The sequence below is a fragment of the Bactrocera neohumeralis genome, unplaced genomic scaffold (genome assembly GCF_024586455.1).
Source record: "Bactrocera neohumeralis isolate Rockhampton unplaced genomic scaffold, APGP_CSIRO_Bneo_wtdbg2-racon-allhic-juicebox.fasta_v2 cluster10, whole genome shotgun sequence".
Taxonomy (NCBI): domain Eukaryota; kingdom Metazoa; phylum Arthropoda; class Insecta; order Diptera; family Tephritidae; genus Bactrocera; species Bactrocera neohumeralis.
Window position 1 is genome coordinate 24,731,762 of NW_026089623.1, and position 27,888 is coordinate 24,759,649.

The following is a 27,888-nucleotide window of genomic DNA, read 5'->3' on the forward strand; positions in this document are numbered from 1 at the left end:
TAAAAATGCGGAAAAATGTTAAAAATAAAGCGAATTTGTGGTATATCCTTAATATGCGATGATATACGGCTCGAAGGACCAAAATATGTTGATGTTTAATAGCATTCACGGAAGATGAGTTATATTAATGCAGATTGAAATGAAAAGCGTGCTATGCGGTCGAATTCCTTTATTAAAAGAGAGTTAAACCGGAAGTTGGTTTGACAGCAAGCACATAAGTGCTGCCCATTAAGCTCCAAACATATGTTTAGAAAGATGATGCCAGGTAGGCTGAATAATCTCTAATCAGTACGAAGCCAAGATTAAAGTTAAATCAAATAAATAAAAAATATTTATAGCAAATATTAATAATATGTTCGGACCGACAATGAAAACATGTTTTCGTGGGAAAAACTGGTTTTCGCCCTAAAACTTGTGTTTTCGTCCATGTAAAATCTGTCAAACGAAAACACATTGAAATCCAGTTTACACTGAAAACTACTTGAAAATTTACGTTCCACTCATTATAATCGGTGCCTGCTCTAGTTTAATGCACGAATTGCACAATTTTCCTCTTGGTGTAACGGCACAACAACAAACACACTTAGATAATTATTTCCAATGGCTGTAAAATATGTCAGACCAAATTTTTGCATTTTGTGTCGTCGTGCAATCTTGCAAGAGCAAGAGAATCCCCCTATTGATATTGAAAAATGGAAAAGCAAATATACAAAAAAAAGAAATTTGTGGAGTGATAGGGGAGAAGCCCTACTCATTGAATTGTGGCAAATCAAAATTAGTGCTCTTCGAGGGCCAATATAAATTTGTGACTTGTCAGTGAAAACTCATCGAAAACACACATTGTCGGTCCGAACGACTTAGATTCCACATGACCGATCCATACCGGGGCGCACTGAGAGTTCCACGAAGCACCATCAGCTGTTTCCCACTGATGGTGTGGAAAGAGTGATCTGAGCTTGCTCTTCTAAAGTGTTAGCCACGATGTGAATTAGTAACCAGCCCCTTCGGGCCTTGGTGAGGAAGTGTCCAGAACTAGTAGACTGCGTTGCTCCGAGCAAGCGCCGGTTCGTCTGCGTGTTCCGGGACCGGTAAAACGAAGGACAGGCCTTAGAGAACTGGGTTAGGGGCATCGTCCTCGAGGGTATACCTGTTCCTGTCTATTTCGGCCGCCCCCTGCACACGATGCGCTGGTAAAACCGATTAATTGAGAAAACAATGGAAAAAACTGATAACGACAACAACATTAGCAGCAACAAAAATATGGGGTACTCAGATATGGGTCCCTTTAAGAAGGCTTTGCGATTGGCCAAATCGCCTGTAAAAGTGCTATGGGTGGATAGACCTGCGCGAGCCAAATCTTCAACCCCCGTGCTGCACGAAAATACGCCGTCATTAAAGATAAGACTTGGTAAACGATACCACATGGATTAGCTGGGAGAAATGATACAGAAGTTAGCTGATATGATGCGGCCACCACAGCGGAACTACTTGGTTCTATCGCGATGCTTCACGCACGTGCCAAGCACGCATGACTGGATGAATTAAAGCGTAATGTGTTAAGCCAGCCAAAGGTTGAAATAACTCCTAAAAGAAAATGGGGAGAAGAACTCCCCAAAAAAAAAAACCAAAACCGCCCATGAAGTGCTATCGATGAAAACTGTAGTCGACCTGATAAGCGAGTACAGAGGAAACTATACTAAAGATGCTCGAGCGAAAGCAGCAACAGAGGAAGACTGAGTCGCGATCCAGCGTAGGACACAGAGCAAAAATAGTCAAAAAAATGATACATCGCCTTCGACCTGATGCTATCGTGATTGCAAAATCTGGTGAAATGACGTACGCAGACATTCTTCGAACGGTTAAAACAAATGGGACACTACAAGAACTTGGCAAAAATGTATCAAAAGTAAAAACGAGAGCAAAAGAAAAGAGATTCTGCTTGAACAGGAAGCACCGAAGGATATAAAGAGGAGAGAGGCATAATTGTTAAACAGTTAAACAGTGGAGTAGCGGGACCTGGACGATATCACCACAAAAGAAGGCATAGCAGAAGCAATTATATCAGAAATTAAAGACCTTGACCTCTTTAACGTAGCAGCGGTAATAAGTCTTCCTGCGCAAGACTCAAAAGATTAAGATCAGCTAGACAATCTGCAGGATAAGGGAGAAGGCTCAACAGAAGAAGTGCTTTAGGTGTTTCGAATATGGACATGTGGCGAAGGCGTGCAGCAATTTGGAACACAGGAGTAAGTGCTGTATTAAATGCGGAGAGGAGGATCACTTTGCAAAATCCTGTACTAATAAACCCTTTTGCTTTGCGTGCAACGAGAGTGCGGAAACGAACACCGAAAACCAAATAGGAAGCCGAAAATGTCGCATTTACATAGAAGCATGCAGTAAAGACATAAAGTGGAGATCCTGCAAATAAACCTGAACCACTGTGAGGCGCCTGAGGAGCTATTAAAGCAAACGGTATATGAATATAATATTTACATAGCAATAATTTGTGAACAATACAAAAACAAAACCACTGACAAGTGGATCTCAGATCTCAGGTAGTAATATGGGCATGTGGAGACAAGACGTTCCAACGCAAACTCCTAACTGGAAGGGCCTATTACGGAAGAGCGAAAATATATGGGATCTACTTCTACATAACGGCTATATAACGCCAAATATTCCACTTGGCGAATATGAAAAAAATACTTGACGAACTTGACGAACTTGACGAATGACAACTACACCAAAATTGGGAAGCAATTGGCAAGCAATGGAAAGCAAAGCAACTAAGCCTTTAGTGTGTTAGACGCTGTTCTGCTGAATACAGGGACAAAGAACACTTTTGAAAAGAAATGGTGTGGCTCCATTATTGACGTATTATTTGCTAGTAGAACCTTAATTCGATCAACGGACTGGCGGGTGTGCGATATATATATGCAAAGTGATCACCTGGCTATATTTATAAATATCAGCAAACCCACTCCAGAACCACCTGTCGCCAAAGACGGCAGACAAAGGGGAGGATTGAAACACTTGACGAGGAACTTTTCCAATTTATGCAGGACGAAAGGTTGAAAAAGGAAGATAAGGGGAAGATACTGACGTAGATCTCCAGGATCTAGTACATACATACATCCACAGCCTGCGATGCGGCTATGACCAGAAGGAAGCAAACAGCCCAAAGAAAGCCGGTATACTGGTGGAAAAATTAAATCGCTTTACTGAGAAGTGAGTGCCACAAAGCGAGGCGCCGGTTTCAACGTAGCGTAAGAACCGGCAATTGTATAAGACTGAGAAAATTTTTCAAGAAAAAGCGCAATGACCTCAAAAAAGCGATAAAGGCGAACAAAACTTCTTGCTTCAACATGTTATGCGACAAAGTAGATGAAAACCCATGGGGCGAACAGTATAAGATCATAATGGGAAAAATAGGAGGGGGCAAGGAGCAAGCACCGACTTGTCCCTCGTTGCTAAGAAATGTGGTCGAAGCGCTATTCTCTATGCAAAGCCAAAAATGTGGAAGTTTACTTCTTGAAAAAGCAGAGCCCAGAGATGCAGCACAAGTAAATGACCTCGAATAGCCGAGCTGAAGGGCTCGGTAATTCCAAAGCACCAGACCTGGATGAAATCCCGAACAGGGTCCTGAAGCTCGCAGTAAAAAACAACGCAAAACCATATGTAGAGCCTACGAGAAGAGATCTTCCCGTGCCTATTTCAGAAGGCAAACAAACCACCCACTATGCATGTACGCCACAATGGGAAACATGTTGGGTATTATCTGTGTTCGACTAAGAAGTTACGTAGAAAGGGAGGCCTGCAGCCTATCCAACAACCAATACGGCTTCCACAAAAAATCCTCAACTGTTGACGCAACTAAGAAGCTCACAGCTGTTGCGGAAAATGCCATAGAAGGAGAAAGATGGCAATAAAGAATACTGCGCGGTCATAACGCTCGATGTGAAAACCGCTTTTAATTCGGCTTACTGGCCTCACATACTGCGTGCGTTAGAGGTGATAAAATACTAACTTACTTGCTGATAATCATACAGAGCTATTTGTTCGAAAGGCTGCTGCTCTATGACACAGCTGAAAGTCCAAAGGAGTATACGGTAACTGGTGCTGTGCCACAAGGCTCCGTATTGGGTCCACTCCTATGGACTGTCCTGTATGATGGAATACTACGCTTCACGCTACCTAACGAAGTACAGATTATCGGATACGCCGATGATATAGCGGTAACCATAGTGGCCAAAGAACTCCACCAAATCCAGAGCATATGTAGTGAGACGGTACCAAAAATAAAACACTGGCTAAATAGCTAAAACTGCAACTCGCGGAAAAAACCGAAGCAGTGATTATTACAAGCAGAAAAAAACTCGAAAATATCTCCCTAAACATTGACGAACACAGCATTTCAACACAATCAGCACTAAAGTACCTTGGTGTAATGATCGACGCGAGACTCAGCTACAAAGTCCACAAGAGCAAAATTATAGGAAGGAAGCTGTCAATGGCAGAGCGAAAAGGGGAAAGACAAGAAAGCATAGAGTAATATCAAAATAGTTGGGACGCTGCAGGAAAGGGAAGATGGTCGCATCGATTAAATGGTAATTTACACGAATGGGTTAAACGAAAGCATGACGAGATAGACTTTTACATTACGCAGTTTATGACAGGACACGAATGTTTCAGAGAGTACCTGAGACCACAATCAGCATAACCAGTACCAGCATAAGAAAATTGATCAAGCCACCTGGCTGTCTCCGGATCGAAAAACCACAAACCAGATCGATTATGTTGTGATAGACGGAAGACAGACTCCAGTGTTTTAGATCTGCGTGCGCTCCGAGGCCCTAACATCGACGCGGCCCACTACCTTGTTGCAGCCAAGATACGCTCCCGCCTCTGTGCATCAAAAAACGCACGTCAACAAACACAAGGAAGATTAGACGTCGAGAAGCTGGAATCACAACAGACAGCCAGACTGCTTTCTACTCGACTTATACTCCTTCCGTCTGAGAGCACTCGCCAACAAATCGGTATAAGGGAACTGTAGGACGGCATTTCAAGCTTCTTACGTACAGCTGCAACCGAAACCATTGGTTTTCGGAGAATGCAAAAGAACAGCGGGTACGATGAAACCATTGGTTTTCGGAGAATGCAAAAGAACAGCTAGTACGATGAGGAGTGCCGTGCCGCAGCGGAGAGAGAGCAGACTGGCTTCCTTCCAACGTTACAATCGACCACAACACGTGCGGGATGGGATAGGTACAGAGAGTTGAAGAAGGAAGCGAGACGCATTTGCAGATAGAAAAAAGGGAGGCCGAAATGCGTGAGAGAAAGCAGACTGCCTACCTTGCAACGTTACAATCGACCCCAACACGTGAAGGATGGGATATATCCCTAGAGGGGAAGCGAGACGCATTGGCAGATAGAAAAAGAGAGAAGTCGAAATGCGTGAGTATGAAGAGCTTGACAAGCTGGCCGACACGGGTAATGCTCGAAAATTCTACGAAAAAATGCGGCGGTTTACAGAAGGTTTCAAGACCGGAGCATACTCTTGTAGAACCCTCAAAGGTGATCTAGTGACCGATGCCCAGAGCATACCTAAATTATGGAGGGAACACTTCTCCAGCCTGCTGAATGGCAGTGAGAGTATAACGCCAGGAGAATGCGACGATGGAGCAGACCTTTCATTGCTCGACCATGAAGAAGTTCGAATAGCAATTACCTACCCATCTGAAGTACAACAACCCGGCGGGGGCTGGTGGATTGCCGGTCGAGCTATTCAAACACGGACGAAAGCATACCCACCGATTGGAATTTAAATATGCTCAGCCCAATCCACAAGCAAGGAAACCCCTTAATCTGCGCCAACTACCATGGAATAAGACTCCTCAGCATCGCGAATAAGGTTCTGTCGAAAGTATTGTGTGAAAGAGTAAAGCCCACCGTCAACAAACTGAACCTTATCAGTGTGGCCTTAGACCTGGCAAATCAGCAACTGATCAGATATTCACCATGCCTCAAATCTTGGAAAAGACTCGTGAAAAGAGTCGTCGATTTCAAAGCTGCCTTTGGCAGGACGAAAAGGAGCTGCCTTTATGACGCGATGTCTGAAGTTGGTATCCCCGAAAAACTAATACGGCTGTATAAGCAGACGTTGAGCAACACCAAAAACTCCGTCAGGATCGGGAAGGACCTCTCCGAGACGTTCGATACCAAACGAGGTTTCAAACAAGGCGATTTTTTTCGTGTGACTTCTTCAACCCATTTCTGGAGAAAATAGTTCGAGCTGCAGAACTAAAGAGAGAAGTTACCTATTTCAGGCAGTTGAGAAGTAAGGTCCTCTCTCGACGAACAAAAACAAAACTATACAAGTCACTCATTATTCCCGTTCTGCTATATGGTGCAGAGGCATGGACGATGACAACATCTGTTGAGTCAGCGTTGTGAGTTTTCGATAGAAAAGTTGACAAAGATTTGTAGTCCTTTGCGCGTTGGATACCTCGAATATCGCATTGGATGGAACAATGAGCTGTATGAGATATACGACGACATTGACATACTGTGAGCGTCAAAAATAAGTAAATAGCAGTTTTATCAATATTAAAGTGTTTATAACAACGCAGTCTTTAATGCAACAATAAAAAGTTGTATTACAGAATTCAAGGCTTATATTTTAAGAGTATCAGCGAATTAAATGTCTACGCTGGCTGGGTAATGTCGTCCGTATTCGACGCAGAGGAAGAGGACGACCTCTATTCTGTTGAAAGAACCAGGTGGAGAAGGACCTTCGCTTAGAATCTCCAATTGGCACCACATTGCGAAAAGAAGAAACGACTGGCGCTCTGTTGTTAACTCGGCTATAATCACGTAAGCGGTTTCTACGCCGTTAAAGAAGAAGAAACATTTTCCGATTAATCGTTATTTACGGCAAAAAGTCTGCCCTATGCACTTGGATCAACATATTCGGTATGTGGGGGTACAAACATATTTGACCCGATTTTGACACATTTCAGACATCGGCTGGCTGTTCTCAAAAATACTATTTGTACAAGTTTTTGTCTGAATATGTTGATTGGTGCTTCATTTGTGTACTAGAAAGTGAAAGAATCATAAGGTATTTAAATTGTGCTATATGGGAAGTAGGCGTGATATTAGTGCAATTGTATCCAATATAATGTAACGTACCGAATTTAGTTTAAATTCGTGGTGTGTGTGCCGTGTGAGGCGATGATGTTGTCAACACGTTTCACATCTATTTCCTTGGATTAGTGGTAGCAATTGGAAAAAATCATTCAAAACAAATCACATATTTAATCGAAGTTTGTTTTTTTAAACAATAACAAATTAAATAAACACTCAAATAATTAATTTTCGCTGGGGGAAATGTGCTGAAGTGCACATCAATTGTTTCTTTTACACGTTATTTCTGCGTATATTAAATCAGCTGTTCTGTTTTAACAATTTCCAATTGCAATAAGCGCTGCCATACTGGTCAAATAAAAACAAAAAAAAAATCTTATTTAAATTGCATTATCGACTGGGTTTCTAATACCCAGTAGAGAAATCAAATAAAAACAAGTAAGGAAGGGCTAAGTTCGGGTGTCACCGAACATTTTATACTCTCGCATGATAAAGTAATAATCGAGATTTCATTATCCGTCATTTACATATTTTTCAAATACCGTATTGTGTTAAGTTTTATTCCTCTATCATCATTGGTTCCTAATGTATATATTATACAGAGAAGGGCATCAGATGGAATTCAAAATAGCGTTATATTGGAAGAAAGCGTGGTTGTGAACCGATTTCACCCATATTTTGTAGATGTCATCAGGGTGTTAAGAAAATATTATATACCGAATCTCATTGAAATCGGTTTAGTAGTTCCTGAGATATGGTTGTTGGTCCATAAGTGGGCGACGCCACCCCCATTTTCAATTTTTAAAAAAAGCCTGGGTGCAGCTTCCTTCTGCCATTTCTTCCATAAAATTTAGTGTTTCTGACGTTTTCTGTTAGTCGGTTAACGCAATTTTAGAGATTTTCAACATAACCTTTGTGTGGGAGGTGAGCGTGGTTATTATCCGATTTCTTCCATTTTTGAACTGTATATGGAAATGCCTGAAGGAAAGGACTCTATAGAGTTTGGTTGACATAGCTATAGTAGTTCCGAGATATGTACAAAAAACTTAGTAGGGGGCGGGGCCACGTCCACTCTTCCAAAAAAATTACATCCAAATATGCCCCTCCCTAATGCGATCCTTTGTGCCAAATTTCACTTTATTATCTTTATTTAGGGCTTAGTTATGACACTTTATAGGTTTTCGGTTGTCCCCATTTTGTGGGCGTGGCAGTGTGCTAATTTTGCCCATCTTCGAACTTAACCTTCTTATGGAGCCAAGAAATACGTGTACCAAGTTTCATCATGATATCTCAATTTTTACTCAAGTTACAGCTTGCACGGACGGACAGACGGACGGACGGACAGACATACATCCGGATTTCAACTCTACTCGTAACCCTGATCACTTTGGTATATATAACCCTATATCTGACTATTTTAGTTTTAGGACTTACAAACAACCGTTATGTGAACAAAACTATAATACTCTCCTTAACAACTTTGTTGCGAGAGTATAATGATTGAGCCTCTTCATGACGCCGAGAAACACTTTCAAAGTAAATACAAGTAAGGAAGGGCTAAGTTCGGGTGTCACCGAACATTTTATGCTCTGGCATGATAAAGTGATAATAATTTACATATTTTTTTATTTTGCTGTGAAATTATTTAGATTAGATCAATTTGTGTACTTTGAGTATTGAATTGTATTTTCATTTCCTAATGTATATATTATACAGAGAAGGCATTAAATGGAATTCAAAATAGCGTTATACTGGAAGAAGGCGTGGTTGTGAACCGATTTCACCCATATTTCGTACATGTCATCAGGATGTTAAGAAAATATTATATACCAAATTTCATTGAAATCGGTTCAGTAGTTCCTGAGATATGGTTTTTGGTCCATAAGTGGGCAGCGCCACTCCCATTTTCAATTTTTAAAAAAAGCCTGGGTGCAGCTTCCTTCTGCCACTTCTTCCGTAAAATTTAGTGTTTCTGACGTTTTTTGTTAGTCGGTTAACGCACTTTTAGTGATTTTCAACATAACCTTTGTATGGGAGGTGGGCGTGGTTATTATCCGATTTCCTCCATTTTTGAACTGTATATGGAAATGCCTGAAAGAAGCGACCCTTTAGAGTTTGGTTGACATAACTATAGTAGTTTCCGAGATATGTACAAAAACTTAGTAGGGGGCGGGGCCACGCCCACTTTTCCAAAAAGATTACGTCCAAATATGCTCCTCACTAATGCGATCCTTTGTGTCAAATTTCACTTGAATACCTTTATTTATGGCTTAGTTATGACAGTTTATAGGTTTTCGGTTTCCGCCATTTTGTGGGCGTGCCAGTGGGCCGATTTTGCCCATCTTCGAACATAACGTTCTAATGGAGCCAAGGAATACGTGTACCAAGTTTCATCATAATATCTCAATTTTTACTCAAGTTACAACTTGCACGGACGGACGGACAGACGGACGGACGAACAGACAGACATCCGGATTTCAACTTTACTCGTCACCCTGATCACTTTGGTATATATAACCCTATATCTGACTCTTTTAGTTTTAGGACTTACAAACAACCGTTATGTGAACAAAACTATAATACTCTCCTTAGCAACATTGTTGCGAGAGTATAAAAAGAAGCGCTCTTCAAAAAAACGCAAAGATGATACTTTTCCAACAATTATTAGCCCATCGAAATATAAAAATAAAGAGCAGGTGGCCAACAATGGTACTAAAACTCACCGCCCACCTCCTATTATAATAAACGACGTAAAGGATTTTAATAAATTACATTGTAATATTACAGATCTAAAAAATAACAACTTTTTAATAAAGCTTTTGAGCAACGGCGCCTACAAACTTAATGTCTTCGATGCAAATAATTATCGCACAATAACAAAATACTTATCTAATGAAAATATACCTTGGTTTAGCAAAGAGAGTAAACATAATAGGCCAATAAAGGTAATGATAAAAAATTTACACCACTCATGCGATACACAATCTATTTTAAATGATCTAAAATCTCAATGTTTTAATGTCATAAATGCAATTAATAAGCTTAAATGGAAGACTAAAGAACAGCTAGATATGTTTTAGTAGTATTTGATGGTACCGAAGACATTAAGAAAATTCACCAGAAGAAAACCATTCTTAGTACCGTTGTCAAAGTTGAGCCTATTAAAGCATCTAAATTAATTCCACAGTGCAAAAACTGTCAAGCTTTTGAACATACAAAAAACTTCTGTGGTAAGCCATCGAGGTGTGTGAAATGTGGAGGCAAACATCCAACTATTGAATGCAGAAAAGCTGATAAAGACCCTGCCAAATGTTGTAACTGCGGCTATTCTCATCCTGCAAGCTACCGTGGTTGTGTCGTCGCAAAAGAACTGCAAAAACTTAGAGATAAAAAGAATGATAATTCAGTCGAGGAGAATGCCAATGCTCCGACGAACAAACCCGTTGTGAACATAGAAGTAAAATCCCTTCCTTCCGTTTCCAAAGTTTCATTTGCGCAAATTGCTAAAGAAGGCCATACAAATACAATTCAAACAAGTAAGGAAGGGCTAAGTTCGGGTGTCACCGAACACTTTATACTCTCGCATGTTAAAGTGATAATCGAGATTTCATTATACGTCATTTACATATTTTTCAAATACCGTATTTTTGTAAAGTTTTATTCCTCTATCATCATTGGTTCCTAATGTATGTATTATACAGAAAAGGCATCAGATGGAATTCAAAATAGCGTTATATTGGAAGAAGGCGTGATTGTGAACCGATTTCACCCATGTTTTGTACATGTCATCAGGGTGTTAAGAAAATATTATATACCGAATTTCATTGAAATCGGTTTAGTAGTTCCTGAGATATGGTTTTTGGTCCATAAGTGGGCAGGGCCACGCCCATTTTCAATTTTTAAAAACAGCCTCTGTGCAGCTTCCTTCTGCCATTTCTTCCATAAAATTTAGTGTTTCTGACGTTTTTTGTTAGTCGGTTAACGCACTTTTAGTGATTTTCAACATAACCTTTGTATGGGAGGTGGGAGTGGTTATTATCAGATTTCTTCCATTTTTGAACTGTATATGGAAATGCCTAAAGAAAACGACTCTGTAGAGTTTGGTTGACATAGCTATTGTAGTTTCCGAGATATGTACAAAAAACTTAGTATGGGGCGGGGCACGCCCACTTTTCCAAAAAAATTACGTCCAAATATGCGCCTCCCTAATGCGATACTTTGTGCTAAATTTCATTTTAATATCTTTATTTATGGCTTAGTTATGACACTTTATAGGTTTTCGGTTTCCGCCATTTTGTGGGCGTGGCAGTAGGCCGATTTTGCCCCTCGAACTTAACCTTCTTATGGAGCCAAGGAATACGAGTACCACGTTTCATCATGATATCTCAATTTTTACTCAAGTTACATATATAACCCTATATCTGACTCATTTAGTTTTAGGACTTACAAACAACCGTTATGTGAACAAAACTATAATACTCTCCTTAGCAACATTGTTGCGAGAGTATAAAAAGTAGTCCAAACGATTTAAGTCCTTTAATCAGCGGCTCAACGCTTTTGAGTACCATCTACAATTTATTGATGAACAGTAACTCTTTGAGAATAATGCTATGGAACGCTAATGGTCTTTCCAAAAGTAAAAATGAATTAGAAGTTATTCTACAGGACAGAAATATTAATATTTGTCTATTACCTGAAACGCATTTTCCGAACCATTCATTTTTATTTAAAAATTATGAATTATATCACACACCACACCCGGCAAACTCAGCACGAGGAGGGAGCGCTATAATTACACTGGTCAAAAAATTTGTTAATTTTTCTTGTCACATGAAAATTTATATCAAATTTTGAATATACTAGGGCCACCAAATAATAATATACCAATGAAAAAAATGTACACATCATGTTTTCTTGTGACATCAAAACATATATTTTCGTAAAAAGTACAAAATTCATCCACACTTACAGAATTATTTTCTAACATCTAATAGATACTTATGATTTTATTGAATATTTGGCTTCCGGAAGGTCCCTTTTAAGGCTCCAACAATTGTCTGCTAGCATTCCTGAACTCCATTTCCCATGATAACGCTTCTCCATTAAGGAAATGTCTTGATGGAACCTCTCACCTTGTTCGTCACTCACACCACCCAAATTTGCCCGGAAGAAATATAGATGAGAGTCCAGCATATATATTTTCAAGGACATATTACACCCCCAAACCTTTAAGTGATATCATAAGTTCATTTATTAAATGTTTGTAATTTTCCGCTTTATGGTTACCTAGAAAATTTTGAACAACACTCACAAAACATTTCCAAGCGAGTTTTTCATGATCATTCAGTTTTTCTTCAAAGCTCTTATCCATCATCAATTGCCGTATTTGTGGGCCTACAAATATTCCCTCTTTGATTTTCGCCTCGCTGAGTTTAGGGAACTTCTCTTTTAGATATAAAAATCCATCTCCATCTTTCGGCATAGCTTTTACAAAATTTTTTATCAGGCCAAGCTTTATGTGGAACGGTGGTAAAAGTATGTCATCAGGGTTCATTAGAGGATCATTTTAATGGCCTGGAGTTAGTGATTCACGCTTGGGCCACACTTTCTTTGTATAGTGACTTTTTCTGTCTCTACTGTCCCATTCACAAATAAAACAGCAAAATTTCGTATAACCAAGCTGTAGACCAAGTAAAAGTGCAATGACTTTAAAATCACCACAGATTTTCCAAGCGTGTTTACTGTATTCAATTTCTTCAAGTATAAATCTCATATTTTCGTAAATCTCTTTCATATTAGAACCATGAGCAACCGGCACTGAAGGAAGTTTGTTTCCGTTATGCAGTAACATTGCTTGACAAAATGACACAACATTTATGTGGAACCCAGGATTTGTCTTGATTCCTCACAGGAAAACCAAAATAGTCTAAATAGCACTGTTCAATTAGTGATGTAAAATTTCGACGCGGAGATGTAAAAGTTGTTCAAACACTTTCGTGGCATATTTACGATCTAACTAATGTAAATAAAATGTAATTTAGCAAGCACAATAGTTACACAGTCGACTAAATGCAGTTATGTAAACAAAGAAACGTATATGAGGTCAGAAATGAATATGTAGCTGTCACAAGAAAACTGGATGTGATAGAAACAAAACTGTTATATATTTTTAATGAGGGTACACCAACATAAATAAAAAGTTCATGTGACAAAAACAGTGTTTACCAGTGTTATCAAAAGCAATATTGAACACTGCGAGGAAGATCCGATTAAAACGGAAGAAATTCAAGCTACAACAATTTCAGTTAAATTGCACCATCACCAATTGTATCTTATTGCTCTGTATAGTCCACCTAGAAAGGGACGTGTTAAACCAAGCTGCGGCCCTTGGGCACACAAGAATTTGGGGCCCTTTTTGAAAGTAAAAAAAGCGACTTATACTAAATTTTTTTTTACATTTAATAAAGGTAATCAAATACACTATGAAATAAATGTCATTACAGATGATTCGTGTAGGTGTGTGTGTGTTTCTGGGTGTGGGTGTGTGTGTGATAACGATATTAATATAACGATTTCTTTCGGGATTTCTGTTGAGCAAAATCTTCTATCTTAAAAGTCAATTTTTTGAAGGATATCACTTTCTATGCACATAATTGGCAAACTACTCACTACAACATTGTTGTTCGCAATTAATTTTTTATTCTCGAAAGCTGTGTTTTTTTAAATATTGGCTTAAATGAAAACATTCTGTTTTGAGCTCATCTGCATTAATGTCTTCATGATAAAATTCTGAAAACTCTTTGCATTTTTTGATCAACTCGCCAGGTTCAATTGTTGTTAACTGACAAAGTAAACTAAATCAACTATAAATTACTTGGTATGCTGCCGAACGTTTTTCTAAATGTGTATTTAATGTGTCAATTATGGGAATGAAAGTATCTATACGAAACTTATCCTTGCCTCTCAACTGTGCAGTCTCTGACGATCTTTCAAAAAAAGTGATGCGTATGCTGCGAATTTTTTTTCTCTCAAATGTATCTTTGTAGTCAGCAAATGGAGTTTTTTCTTTAGCAGCCGTTTCGTACTGATCAAAATTATTGCGTGCGGTATTGACATAACTGATCAGAGATTCGTAAAGTTTCGTTACAACGTCCATGGTCAAGGTACTATTCTGTAAACTTGGACTTGTTTTATTCATAATTCCCAAAAGATCATTCAATATTTCCGTTGGAAGAGCAGTCTCAAATTTTCCCTTTTTTTCCAGGCTTTGGGCTTCCTTTCTAGTGTCTCCTGGTTGATTGGTGTCACTTGCGATTGAAGACAATGCTTCAGAAATATTTAAATAACCATTTTGCAAAGCATTAATAGCATTGGCACATGCAGACCATCTAGTTTCCGAAAGAGACTTTAGGACTCTATTTGCTTCTAAATGCTCTGTCATAATTTTCCACCGTTTTGTCGAAGCCGAGAAAAAATTGAACAATTGAAAGAAGGATACCTCTTCAGTAACACACTCAACAGCCTGAACACCCACTAAATTTAGCGAATGTGCCGCACATGGAACGTAAATCGTAAATTCGCAAATTTCTTTTATTCTTGACTGAGCACCAGAGTACTTTCCAGACATATTTTATGCATTGCCATAGCTCTGCCCGCGACGATCTTTTATAGGAATATCAAGGCTTTCAAAAAAGTTTAAAATGGTTTCTGCTATATATTGCGCATTGCGCCAGGGCAAAAATTGCATAAATCTCTCAATAGGCTGTCCGTCTTTTACGTGTCTAACTATTAAAGTTAGTTGGTCAACGTGGGAGAGATCTGGCGTACAATCTACGCTAATAGAATAGTACTTTGCTGATTTAAGTTCTTTGACTTGAATAAATTCATTACAAATATTTGCCGATAAATATGATGTACTTCCTTTTCCACGATTTCCGCAGTTTTGTATGTGATCAGCAAGAAAAGGATCAAATTCACTAATCAGTTCTAAGCATCCTATATAATTCCCATTATTTTGCGATCCTAATGTTTCATTATCGCCACGAAAAGCCAGACCTCTTGAAGCCAAAAATTTCACTACTGCAACAATCCACATTCTTCCAATAGTTAATTTCTGTGTTATATTGGGACAGCAACTCAGTATCAATTCGTCCAGTAGTTTTCAATCTTGCAACATAATTCATCATAAATTCCCTGTGCTGGGCTCATGCTCTATCAATAAGTTACTTATCTGCTTCCAATCTTTATATCCATTAGGAGAAGTTAAATTATGTCCAGTATCAGTAGTGGTATTAAATAGACGCCAGCAATAACAGTATACAGATATCTTTGCTGGTGAATAAAGGAGCCATTTTCTTTGTAAAGACTCACTATTCGTAAATTTACGAATAAAAATGTTTTTAGTTAAGTATCTAGTTTTCGTTTTACCCTTTGAATCTGGAAAACTTGTAGAAGTTTCAGAGTTATATTTTAGAAAAACTCTAGTCCTTTTCGAATCCAAATATCACGGACTTCTTCTGGTAAAATGTCGTCACAATAAGTACCAGGGTCAGGAGACGCAGATACAATCTCTAAGCTTGCAGTTATTAATTCACAGTGGCTTGAAGTCGATGGCTCAGAATCTAATGTATGTTTGTCATTTTCGTCACATGTATCCTCTTTTTCCTGGTGACATTCAGAGGTACTTTTGTCTTGCGGTGATGAGAATGAATAATCTCTCGCCTTATTTGTTTCTTCAACCGTAACAAACGAAGTGAGCTTTGGAAGTTTTTCAGTTATTTCTTTTTGAGCTGTAACTTTTTTCTTTTTTGTGAACCACTTAAATATGTTCTTTTCGACATAATGAAATAATATTTAAACGAACAAATCAAAACTTCTGTCTATTTTACTCAATTTTAGCTATCAAGCTTTATATAAATAATCCAGTGTTTATTGATCTCAGTATCAAACGAATCAAAATAACGCCACTCACTCACTCCTATCAGACTGAAAATATAAACAATGTCGACATTTCTGTTAGGTCTTGTTTACACTGTGCAGCTTGACTTTAGAATCGGAGTGAATGCGTGAGTGATCGCTAAATGGTGTACTTAGTAAATTAGGTAGGATGCGTTCGGAAATATACCCTCTGATAAGATTACTGATTTGTGAAAAAAGTGTAATATGCCCGACAAAAATGTGTGAGAGAAATTGTCGTCCTTCGGGGCCCCCGGAAGGTACATCATTGGAGGCGACTTTAACGCAAAAAACACTTATTGGGGATCTCGTTTAACTACCACCAAAGGTCGAGAACTTCTCAAAATTATACAAGAAGTTGGATGCAATTTTGTTTCTACAGGAAGACCCACTTATTGGCCTACACATAGACAGAAATTGCCAGACCTTCTGAACTTTTTTATAATCAATAAATTACCGGAGCTCAATTTATGTATTAAAGATTGCTCAGACCTAAGCTCTGAACATTCCCCAGTGCTACTAACTCTGAATGAAAAGTCAATTATTTCGGCCGCCAAGCCAACGTTATGTAATAACGTACACTAATTGGTATAAATTTAAAAGTATAGTGAATAAAGTCGACCCAAAGCTTAAGCACATATCGACTGGTATTGAGTTGGACAATGAATTTGCAGATTTCACAAAAATAACTCAATACGCTGCGTGGAAGAGTACACCAAATAACCGAGTGAATCTAAGTGGGACCAAATACCCAAAACACATCTTAGAAAGTATCCATAAAAAGCGTAAGCTTCGACGGAGATGGCAGCAAACTAGGTCATCCGATCACTAAACTGAGCTTAATAAATGAACAGCGAAACAAAGAACACAAATTAAACAGTTCAAAAATTATTCTTTCAAAACTTATCTGACTCAACTCATAGCTGCTAAATCCACCGACTATTCACTCTGGAAAGCTGTAAGAAATATTAATAAACAAGTAAAACATGTAGCACCATTAAAACTTAGCGAAACTGCATGGGCCAAAACGAATGAACAGAAAGCTGACGTATTTGCAAATCATTTGAGAAACACATTTACGCCTAACGATGGGTATGAGATAAACTGTGAAAATAGTTGGTTGGATCCACACATCAGCATTTCCCCTGCTACTATTAAAGAAATTAAAAATCTTATCGGGAACACAAGACTCAAAAAAGCTCCTGGGTACGATTTAATAACTGGAGAAATATTACTCAATTTTCCAAAGAATTGTATAAAAAAACTTGTAAACATTATAAACAGTGTTTTATGCCTAAGATACGTGCCAACGCTTTGGAAAGTATCTGAAGTCATAATGATACCTAAGCCGGGTAAGCCAGTACACGATGTTGCATCATATAGACCAATTTCGCTGCTGCCAGCTTTATCTAAAATCGTTGAGAATGTACTTATAAATAGGCTCAAACCAATAATCGCTCATAAACATCTAATACCAACACATCAATTTGGCTTCCGTGACCACCATTCAACAATTGACCAGGTACACCGAATCGTTAACTTCGTTGAAAATACAATCGATAAAAAGAACGTTTGTACGGCGGCCTTTTTGAATGTGTCTAAAGCTTTTGACAAAGTTTGGCATACGGGTCTACTACTCAAATTGAAATACATGATAACTAAACAATTTTGTGAAATAATTGCTTCATACTTAAAAGATAGATACTTCCCCATTAAACAAGAGGATGCAGTTTCAAGCTTGCAACCGATAGAAGCGAGTGTTCCCCAGGGAAGCGTTGTGGGGACAGTGCTTTATTTGCTTTTTACCAGTGAACTCCCATCTGATTCTACACCCAAGGCCAAGCGTAACTTACCACTTGATATTTTTTCACTATTTTCAATTTTTTTCGTTCTTTGGGTAACTTTTTTATGGATTTAATAGAATACGGGGAATATATCGATGGCTCGAATATATTTGGTTAACTGTTGACTTTAATCTGGCCCATTTGTAAAATTAAATTGAGACAACTTTTTTTTATTTGCACACAAGTCTTTGATTTCATTATTACTAATTCTTGTAATAACTTAACAACATTTTTTGTTTCAATTGAAAATGAAATTACATACATTACATATTCAAAAAGAATAACGGGAAATCTAATATGGCGTCGGTCCACCTCTAGCGGATATTACAGCTTCGATACGAGCAGGCATTGACCCAACAAGTTTCTCCAAAACACTGCTTGAAATTTCCTCTTCCCAAACACTTTCTAACATTTTTTTTAGTTCTGGTTTACTTTTACTTTTTTGGCAGAACTTATTTTTTTTTTAATATTTAATATTTGTGTAAGTCAGAGATCACTTCGCTAAAACTTAACGGAAAAATTCCATTACCGCAACAAGTACCGTTACAATGAGTGATAGAACACGTTTTCGCTAGAAATTTCTTAATGGTAAGTTACGCTTGGCCGCGGTTGTAATTATATGACAGCGACATTTGCGGATGACACAGCTTTGTTAGCAGCTGGAAAGTCAACTTCAGTATCTAGTCGACGAGTGCAGACAGCAGTCAACGCAATTACTAAGTGGGCATCTAAGTGGCGCATAAAATTAAACGACACCAAATCAATTTATGTCGACTTTACCTTGAAAAAGCCGGCATATTTTCCAATTTATATAAATAACATTCTTATACCACATCATAACAGTGCTAAGTACCTAGGTATCACCTTAGGTGCTACGCTGGAAAGAGCATGTCAAAAAAAAGGAGCGAGTTTGACAACACGTTAATGAGGAAGCCTCCAGACTCATCGAAACTGTTAGGCGAGAAATCCGGTTGAAACGCAAGAAGCCTTCCGACCTAGTAAGACAACAGTAGCAGCAAATGTATTTCTTAACATTTAGCTTTTAAGTATCTCTCCTAATTAATTAGACTAGAATTGTTGTTAGTATTTTATTTTTATATACTAGGTACAATGTAAAATAATAATAAAAAAAAAAACAAAAAACCTAAATGTGGGCGGTGTCACGTCCATCATTATTTTGAACCCGGCTACTGTAAAGCTCCATTGTATCATCCTGGGCGAGGATATCATCCTATTTCACCCCTTTTCAAACTGTCGGTAGTTGTTGTAATAGAATTTGTCTTAAACGAGTTCTGTTATTTTTGCTGTAGTAGTTCGCGTGAAATATATATTAAACCTATTGGAGGTCGGGGCCACGCCTATTCTTTTAATTTTTTTGCACATATGAGACTCCTTTTAATTCATTTTCGCATCGGTAGTAAGAAATCTCTAAAGCGTCCACAAAGTACTCAACCATAAGCCTTTGAATATTCAGAAAAATGACTATACAAATTGATTTATCAATCACAGCATTATGTGTTCGTTCTATGGACATATGCTTAGATCTCTTCAATAACTTGGTATGAGGAGGCACCAATAAACACATAAGTAACAAAGTGTAGATAATTTAGTCTCGGTTAGCACACATAACTCTCAAGATCGTTATGCCCAATTTATTTTTTAATATCACAGAATTCGCACAATATACTTGCTAATCCCGTGGTCTTTACATTTTACACCTGCATCTTCTTTGCAAAGGATTTTCCATGATAATTTCATGGTAGGTTCGTCATCGCTAGTCTTTATAGCTTTCGTTGAGATTCAAATGACCGATAGGAAGCGTAGAAAGGTTAAACGAGTTCGTGTAGTAGTTCGCGTGAAATATATATTAAACCTATTGGAGGTCGGGGCCACGCCTATTCTTTTAATTTTTTTGCACATATGAGACTCCTTTTAATTCATTTTCGCATCAGAAATCTCTAAAGCGTCCAAAAGTACTCAACCATAAGCCTTCGAATATTAATGACTATACAAATTGATTTATCAATCACAGCATTATGTGAAGCGGTGTTAGAAGAACTTTATGAGGAGGCACCAATAAACACAAAAAGTAAGGTAATTTAGTAGACCAAGATCGTTATGCCCAATATTTTTAAATCACCGCACACTTGCTAACCGTGGTCTTTACATTTTAATTTGCAAAGGACCAATTTCAAGTCTTTATAGCTTTCGTTGAGATATGACCGATAGGAAGCGTAGAAAACGCTATTGGGAAGAAGAACTGCTTTAAGGTTACTGTTACAATAAACTAACTTATCCTCATGGAGAAAGTAGAAAGAGAATTGCTTCTCACAATATCTATATAAAAGAATCCCAATAAAAGAAAGTATCTGCTTTTGAGCCTTGATCGGAGCATCTCAGTTGCTTTTTTGAGAAGATTAATGTCTCCGATCAAATCATTTAGCCACCCATGGGAAAACAATTCCAGACCGCTGTCATTGTCAAATTTAAAACTCTGCTTTTCCTCGGGTTCAGGTACATCACTATCTTCGTCAGAACTTTGAATATCTGCCAAGGTAGCAGAGACATTGGGCACTGATATGTCGGTCCTATGAGGAATGGTATGAATAACTATTTGCAGATTGGGATATGAAAGTGACTGCTTACGTTCTGATTTACCGCAATGTTTGTACCGCGCCACTTTCTACACTACGTTCAGATTACAACAAGTTTATGTTTGTTACTTACCTCACAAAAACCACCAACCTCACTGTTGTGAGGTTTTTGTTGTTTGTGAGGTTTTCGGAATGCTGGGATGATTTCAAAAGCTCAAATGCTTACAATTTCCTCACAAATTTGTGATGTCTGAAAGTAAATTTCATAATGCAATCGGTTGTGTTTGTTTTATTAATTTTAATATTTTTAAAGAAATTTGCAATTATTTTATTCAAATAGAATGGATGGACTATTCTTCCAAAGGCGTTATCTGTTATAAATATAAGTGCTTGTCTATTAAAATAAAAATATAATTTACGGACTTTGTACATTTTACTTCCTTCTAAGTATGAGTAAAAAGACATATACATATTTATGTTTGAATAGTTCGGACAATATATTATTTGTAAATATGTATGTATGCACTTAATATATGTGCGAATAAAAAATTGTTTATATTTATATAATATGCTATAATGCTGCAGCTGCCCCCGAGTTGTCCTTTCACATTTTGAAATCCTAAAAAACATAAATTATAATAATGGGTTGTCAAAAAAGTCTTGCGGTATTTTTGCTAGTTCCTAGCTGAAAGCGCGTAGTTCTAGTTTTATTCGTCGCATCAGGTTATGCTATACCTTTTTAGAAAGCTCATTCTACGCGCTAACACGTGTTTGATTGCTTGTCGTTTCTTTTAAGTCGTTCGTGAGTTATAGCGTCGCAAACATGGAGCAAAATAAAGAGAACATACGACATATTTTACAGTACTACTACGATAAAGGCAAAAATGCATCTCAAGCCGCCAATAAAATTTGTACAGTTTATGGATGGTTTCAACGTTTTCGTTCTGGTGGAGAGGTGGTCGAAGTTGCGCCACGCTCCGGAAGGCCTGTCGTCGAAAATTACGATAAAATCGCTGAATTGGTCGAAAGAGACCGGCATAGTAGCAGCCGTAGCATCGGTCAAGAGCTGGGCATGAGTCATTAAAAATTCATTTCAATTTCAATAAAAATACCGCAAGACTTTTTTGACAAACCATTATATGCACCAAATTTAATAGGATTGCAAAACTACTCACATTTCTTTATTTTGCCTTGTTTGTTTTTGTAAAACAGCTGGTTCACAACAAAGTGCTTTTCACCTCATGTGGTGAGTTTTTTGTGCTTTTTTCTAGTGAGGTTTGAGCAAGAATAACCTCACATGAAACATGAAGACTATTATTTAAATAAATGAGTCTTTATACAGTTTAATATCATGGATGTGGGCCAAGTTTTGAGAGTCTTTCGATAACTTCTTCAGCTGTGACTTCAATGCCATGATGCGTATGCAGCAACGCAAGACCTAAGACAATTTTATATGGTGGCAAAGGGTCGTAAAATAGCGTCCAGAGCTCGCATTCTTCATACGAAGTTGCAGATTATGCGAAGAAAAATATGGATTATGGGGTAAAGGTCTACATCAGAGTTCTTCAACGTTTCCAATGCAGTAGGCGGTAAATTCTTGTCTTTTGACTTTTGCACTGCCACTGATCAAGTTCACCTTTGAGCTTCAATCGTCATTGTCTATATCCAAAAAGCCTTTGAATCTATCTATCAAGCAGTCAATACGATTTTAATATTTTGGTTTCTAAAGTAAATACTTTTTCTGGAAACAGCAAACTCAGTTGAAATCCATCTAATACTTCTCTAGGAAAGCTCGTCTTCCAATCTTTGCCAACGGTATCCAATAGAGTTGTGCATACTGAGACCCTGTAGTATTCATCGCAAGTTCACATGCAGAAATTTTGCAGATTCTTGGTTTTTCTTCGTCAACTTTCAGTTCTGCCGCCATTTTTTTCGTGTCTAAATAAATGGATCGAAAATGTTCCTCAGCTTTTTGTCTTCGATTTCGGAACGTTACAAGCATCATATTTGATGCCTTTGCAAGATCGATCGAACCTTTGTGAAGAATCACACTGAGCGAATGAGTTAGAGATAGAATATCACATAGTTAAAAAATCCCAATTATAAATTCAAAATAGCACACTGTTGCGATAAGTATCGTTGCTTTTCTTGTTAATTTATATTTTTTCAGAGTAGTATAATTATTAAAAAACCATTTAGCCTTTGGGCGGGTATGACATGTCCCCCATTTTCCCCTCTGAAACCCTGAAAAAGTAAGGACGAGTTTGTAGATGCGCGGAATCAGACCACTACCACTACCACGTCCACAAAATCCCATTAATCAATGACCTACAAAATGGCATAATTAAACTTGTTATTTGGCAGAGAGGATTGCAGTAGCAAGGAGAACCAAAGCCAAAACTTAGAAAAAAATGCATGTCCCTGCCATCTAATAGGTTTTAATTACGTATCTCGTAAACCGCTAAAGCTAAAATAACCACCTTCGTTTAGGACAATTCCTATAAGAACCCCTACTGAAAGCATGAAAAGGGATGAAATCGGATGATAACACCGCCCACTCCTTATATAACGGGTTTGTTAAAAAGAAATACTAAAAGGGCGGTAAATCAATAACCAAATACATCAGACATTAAATTTTACACTCAGGGTGATACAAGTAGCAAAATTACGATAAGCGTGGCACTGTCTACATTTAGGTTAAATAACATATCATAGGAGCAAAATCAGGATAAATACTTGCTGTTGACAAAAACGCCGTGAATTCATCCGTTCATTTGGAATTTCATTAGCGTTTCTTATACATATATTGACAGATAGATGCGATATAAAGTAAACCAAAAGTTGGTAAATTTTTATGTTGGATATATGGGAGATAAGAGAATGCCGGCCCGATTTTACCCATTTTTGGAACAAGTCATGTCCGATTTTGACAATTTTCGATCGTAACATTAAATACCACTATGTGTGAAAAGTTGCTACGTGGATTTTTTGGCAAAAACAGAAAGGACAGTTTCGCAGATGGACGTAATCGGATAACTGCCACGCCCACAAAACGCCATTTAAGAAAGCATATAACTACCATAATTATGCACTTAATTAAGATATAGAGCTGTAATTTAGCACAGGGGATTGCATTAGCAAGGAGCACTTGCGAGCTAAAAGTCCTCAAAAGGCCATAATGTAAATGTTTCTTAAACCATTCAAGATAATACAACAAAATTCGCTCAGAACAAATTCTATAAGCTACTTACACTGAAAAAATTGAATAAATTGGATGACACACAAGCTGGCATCGACAACATTTTCTTTGTTCGTAGATGGGCGTAAAAAATGCTATTGATCAAATGTGTATATGGCGACATAGCTAAGCCGTAAATTAAGATACAAATTTGGTACAACGAATTAAATTAAGGAAGGGCACCTTTGGTTTTAAAATCTTTGAAATGAGGGTGTGGCATCGTCCCGAATAAGTTCAATTTATATACCTCCCAAATCAATAAAGCTCTATGTAAAGCTGTTTTTTCTGCGATCTAACCTTGCTTTGGTCGGTGAGTTTTAGGTAAAGTTTTTTATTATAGGAGCAACTCCTAGCAGCAGCGGTGGTCCTCATCCTCCTGACTCGTGCTGGCATTGAGTCTGGCCTGGAGGAATTTTTCTGCGTTTGCGCTAGAAGACTCTATCCAAACTTCACTTCGACTAGGTGTAATACATGAAATGGATGCAGCCATTTAAGGCCCACCGGGAGTGGACCATAAGATACGTGGACCCCCACTGCCAACGCTCTATTGCGATATTAGCCTCTAATTTTGCACTACGCTGCCACTCTACTCGAGTGCCAAAAAAGGACCCCTTTGGTCCATAAGAGCTCAAGCAGGCTGCATGACTACAATTCTGAATAGGCAACCCCCCAACCTTCATCCCGCTCGTGTGTCAAACCGCCATTCGTCGGAACGTCTCATCAGGCAAGTGCAATTCTTGTACTGGCTGGTGTCACTTCCCGACGTGTTTCGGCTTGCGCATCATACGTAAGTGGGGGGCGTCGTACATTGCCATGTGCTCCAGAGATCTGCTCCGCAACACCTTACAATGGCGTTGCCAACAAACAACACAACGTCAAAAACGCCCTGTGGGCTGCAACAACCACCACCTACACTCCAACACCTCACTCCCAGGGTCACCCATGGGCACCGGCAACGCCCCAGATTGTCAAAAGACCGTAGGGCACTAAGCTGGCGGAACAGATGAGTCGACTTTCTGTACAATAAAAGATGAAGCTATCACCACAATTATGAGCACCTGTCATAGCTCGCCTTATATTTCCATCGCTAGTGGTCTTTTGATAAATGGACGTAATCGGTGAGGAGGTTCGGAGGTTCCTCTGCGCATTTTCGTTCTGGATATTGTAGCCGGTTAAACTCCTACTTTTCCGTAATCGACCACAAATGTATGTTCAGTGCATGACTCTAACCTCTTCGCATGCCCAGCTAACTTTTTTCATTTAACCCTACCTATGGTCCGACACCGTCGAAACAGCACGTTTCCTGCGCCTACAGTTGGATGACCTCGATGACAACTTACCTAAACCTTTGCCACTAAAGCGGATGTTACATTACCGTTGCAACAACAACAATAAGTAAATGCGTCAGAAACATTAAATTTTACGTTCAAGATGGAACTAGAGGTCTTTATAGGAGCCGCCATGAAAACTTGCAAATTTGCATGGCACCGCCCATTTTTAGCTGAAATCGTATATCACGGGACCTGGTCGACCAACCAAATTCGGTACATAACATTCTTCTACCATTCCTATTTTACAGATCAAAATCGGGAATCGGTTTACAACCACGCCTTTTTAAAAATCCATTTGTTTATTTCACATTCCAGTATCCAAATAAAAAATCAATTTATATAATGGGAACAAACTTTGCACGAATAGACCAAACAATTTCCAAATCGAACCAAAACTTCTCAAGTCCCTATGTATCCCATGATACATGTACACAGTTAATAGTTAACTTTTTACCGAAAATGTCGGCCTATGTGTGAGATGGAACTCGGAAAGAATCCTTTCCTAATAATATTAAGTCTAAATGTCAAAACCTACATAAAGAATTTCTAACTTCCTATGAACTTTATGCCACGTAAAACTTTCGAAAATCCAGTTTCCTTTACTCAATATAGTTTGGTGATGATAAGTGCATTAAGGCAAACCAAGGGTGCATTTTATTAATATATAGCATGTAAAAGGAGTAGGGGTATTCTTTTGATCTTGCGAAACACTTGCACTTGGTGCAACGGCACAACAACAAACGCACGCAGAAAATTATTTGCAATGGCTGTAAAATATGTCAGACCAAAACCCACGTTTATTTTCATGCAATGACACGTAAAAATATAATTGCAACCCTGTTTCAGCTGTCATTTTACAAAAAGACATATTGCGCCGTTAAATTGTTGAGGAAGGTAAGTTTTAAATAGATATTAAATTTCTACTTAAATTATAAAAATTTGTTAAACGTTTTTTGTTAAGAATGAATAAAGAATGTGCTCTCTTGGCCTTGCATTTTGTGTCATCGTGCAATCTTGCAAGAGTAAGAGAGTCCTCCTAATATGATATTTTTTTTTTTTGTTTAAACTTTAACAATGTTTGATATCACTACAACTAGTTTCAAAAACTAACGAGCAGTTTGATTTGAATAACTTAAAAACAAATTACATAGAAATTAATAGTAATATTCATACATATACGGTATATAGTATAATTAATTTCTTTATATTTTAGCTTCCAACTAAGCTATGTGGTTTTTTGCGACATAATCGATTAGAGAAGCATGTGTTAAAAGAAGATTTCTCGCCTCCTCGTTCACATGTGCATTAAGCCTTTTGTAGTGGGCATCTGCCTGACTCCTTATTTCTTCGGCGACTGTATTCATCCTTAGGTCTCGATGAATATCAGCATTTCTGCAGTACCAAGGAGCACTTACAATGCCTCTTAGCACCTTGTTTTGAAAACCTTGTATAATATTAATACTGCCATCATTGGCACATCCCCACAGTTCCGCACCATATGACCATATCGGCTTGATTATTTGTTTATAAAGAAGTAATTTGTTGTGTATGGACAGGTTTGACCTTCGCCCAATTAGCCATTTCATTTTCGACAATTTGAGATTAAGTTCAATCCTTTTTATTTTGATATGCTCCTTCCAACGTAATCTAGCATCGAGCGTGATGCCAAGATATTTAGCTGTATTTGCGTATGGTATGGAGACATCTAGAATACTTATAGGTTGATAAGTGATTCTTTTGTTTGTAAAATTTACATGAACCGATTTCCCACCGTTTAGTTTTATTCTCCATTTTTTGGTCCAGCTTACTACAGAGTAGATTGCATGTTGCAGGTTTATCGCAGCTTTTTCTGCTGTTTTTTCGACGCATAGTATTGCGGTGTCATGAGCAAAAGTGGCAGTCATACTGTTTGGTGCTAACGGTAAGTCTCTTGTATACAAAATATATAAAAGTGGACCTAAGATACTTCCCTGAGGAACTCCTGCTTCAATTTCTTTTAGTTTAGATAATTCATTTCCTTGTTTTACACGGAAAAATCTCATGGTGATGTACGATTCTAAAAGAGCACAATACTCAACCGGAAGACATGATTTTAGTTTTTGCATAAGGCCTTCGTGCCATACCTTGTTAAACGCTTGTGCAACGTCAAGGAATACAGCTGAGCATACGTTTCCCTCCTCCAGGGATTTTTCTATTTCTGATGCTATTCTGTGAATTTGTTCTATTGTTGAATGCTTATTTCTAAAACCGAACTGATGCGATGGGATTAACTGCTTTTCGTCGATTATAGATTTTAATCTTAGATAAATTAATTTTTCAAAAAGTTTTGAGATTTGTGGAAGTAGCGAAATTGGTCTATATGACGAGACTACGTGAGGATCCTTTCCTGGCTTAGGAACCATAACAACTTCGGCAACTTTCTAAAGGCTTGGAAAATGCATATGTCAGACGGATTGCTGTATTGAAAAGATAGGTGAGCTTCCGTAAACATATGTATGGTAACTGCCTTAACACTTCAGCTGTAATTAAATCGAAGCCAGCTGCTTTCTTAACTTTGAGCTTTTTAATTTCACATTTAAGTTCACAAATGGTGATTGCTGGGATTGTTGCATGATCCTGTTTAATGCTACTGAGGAACGCGATTTCACTATCCTCGTTTGGACGAAAGGTTTCAGCTAGGTGTTTTGCAAATGCATTAGCTTTATCACAATCACTTCTAGCCCATGTATTGGAAGCAACTTTTAGTGGTGCAACGTGATTTGTTGGACGTTTCAGAT

At 38.1% G+C, this 27,888-nt stretch overlaps 1 protein-coding gene across 8 annotated transcripts in view; it reads right to left on the reverse strand.

The window, feature by feature from the left end:
- The window catches only part of LOC126765259 (uncharacterized), a 255,305-nt gene that overhangs the window by 182,276 nt on the left and 45,141 nt on the right, over positions 1-27,888 (reverse strand). Inside the window, exon 2 of one of the 8 annotated variants that reach the window (XM_050482955.1) lies at positions 20,676-20,792. The exons of the other annotated variants lie outside the window; for them this stretch is intronic. The gene's annotated coding sequence lies outside the window, so the exon portion shown is untranslated. The remainder of the gene's footprint in view (positions 1-20,675; positions 20,793-27,888) is intronic. 8 annotated transcript variants of the gene reach the window in all.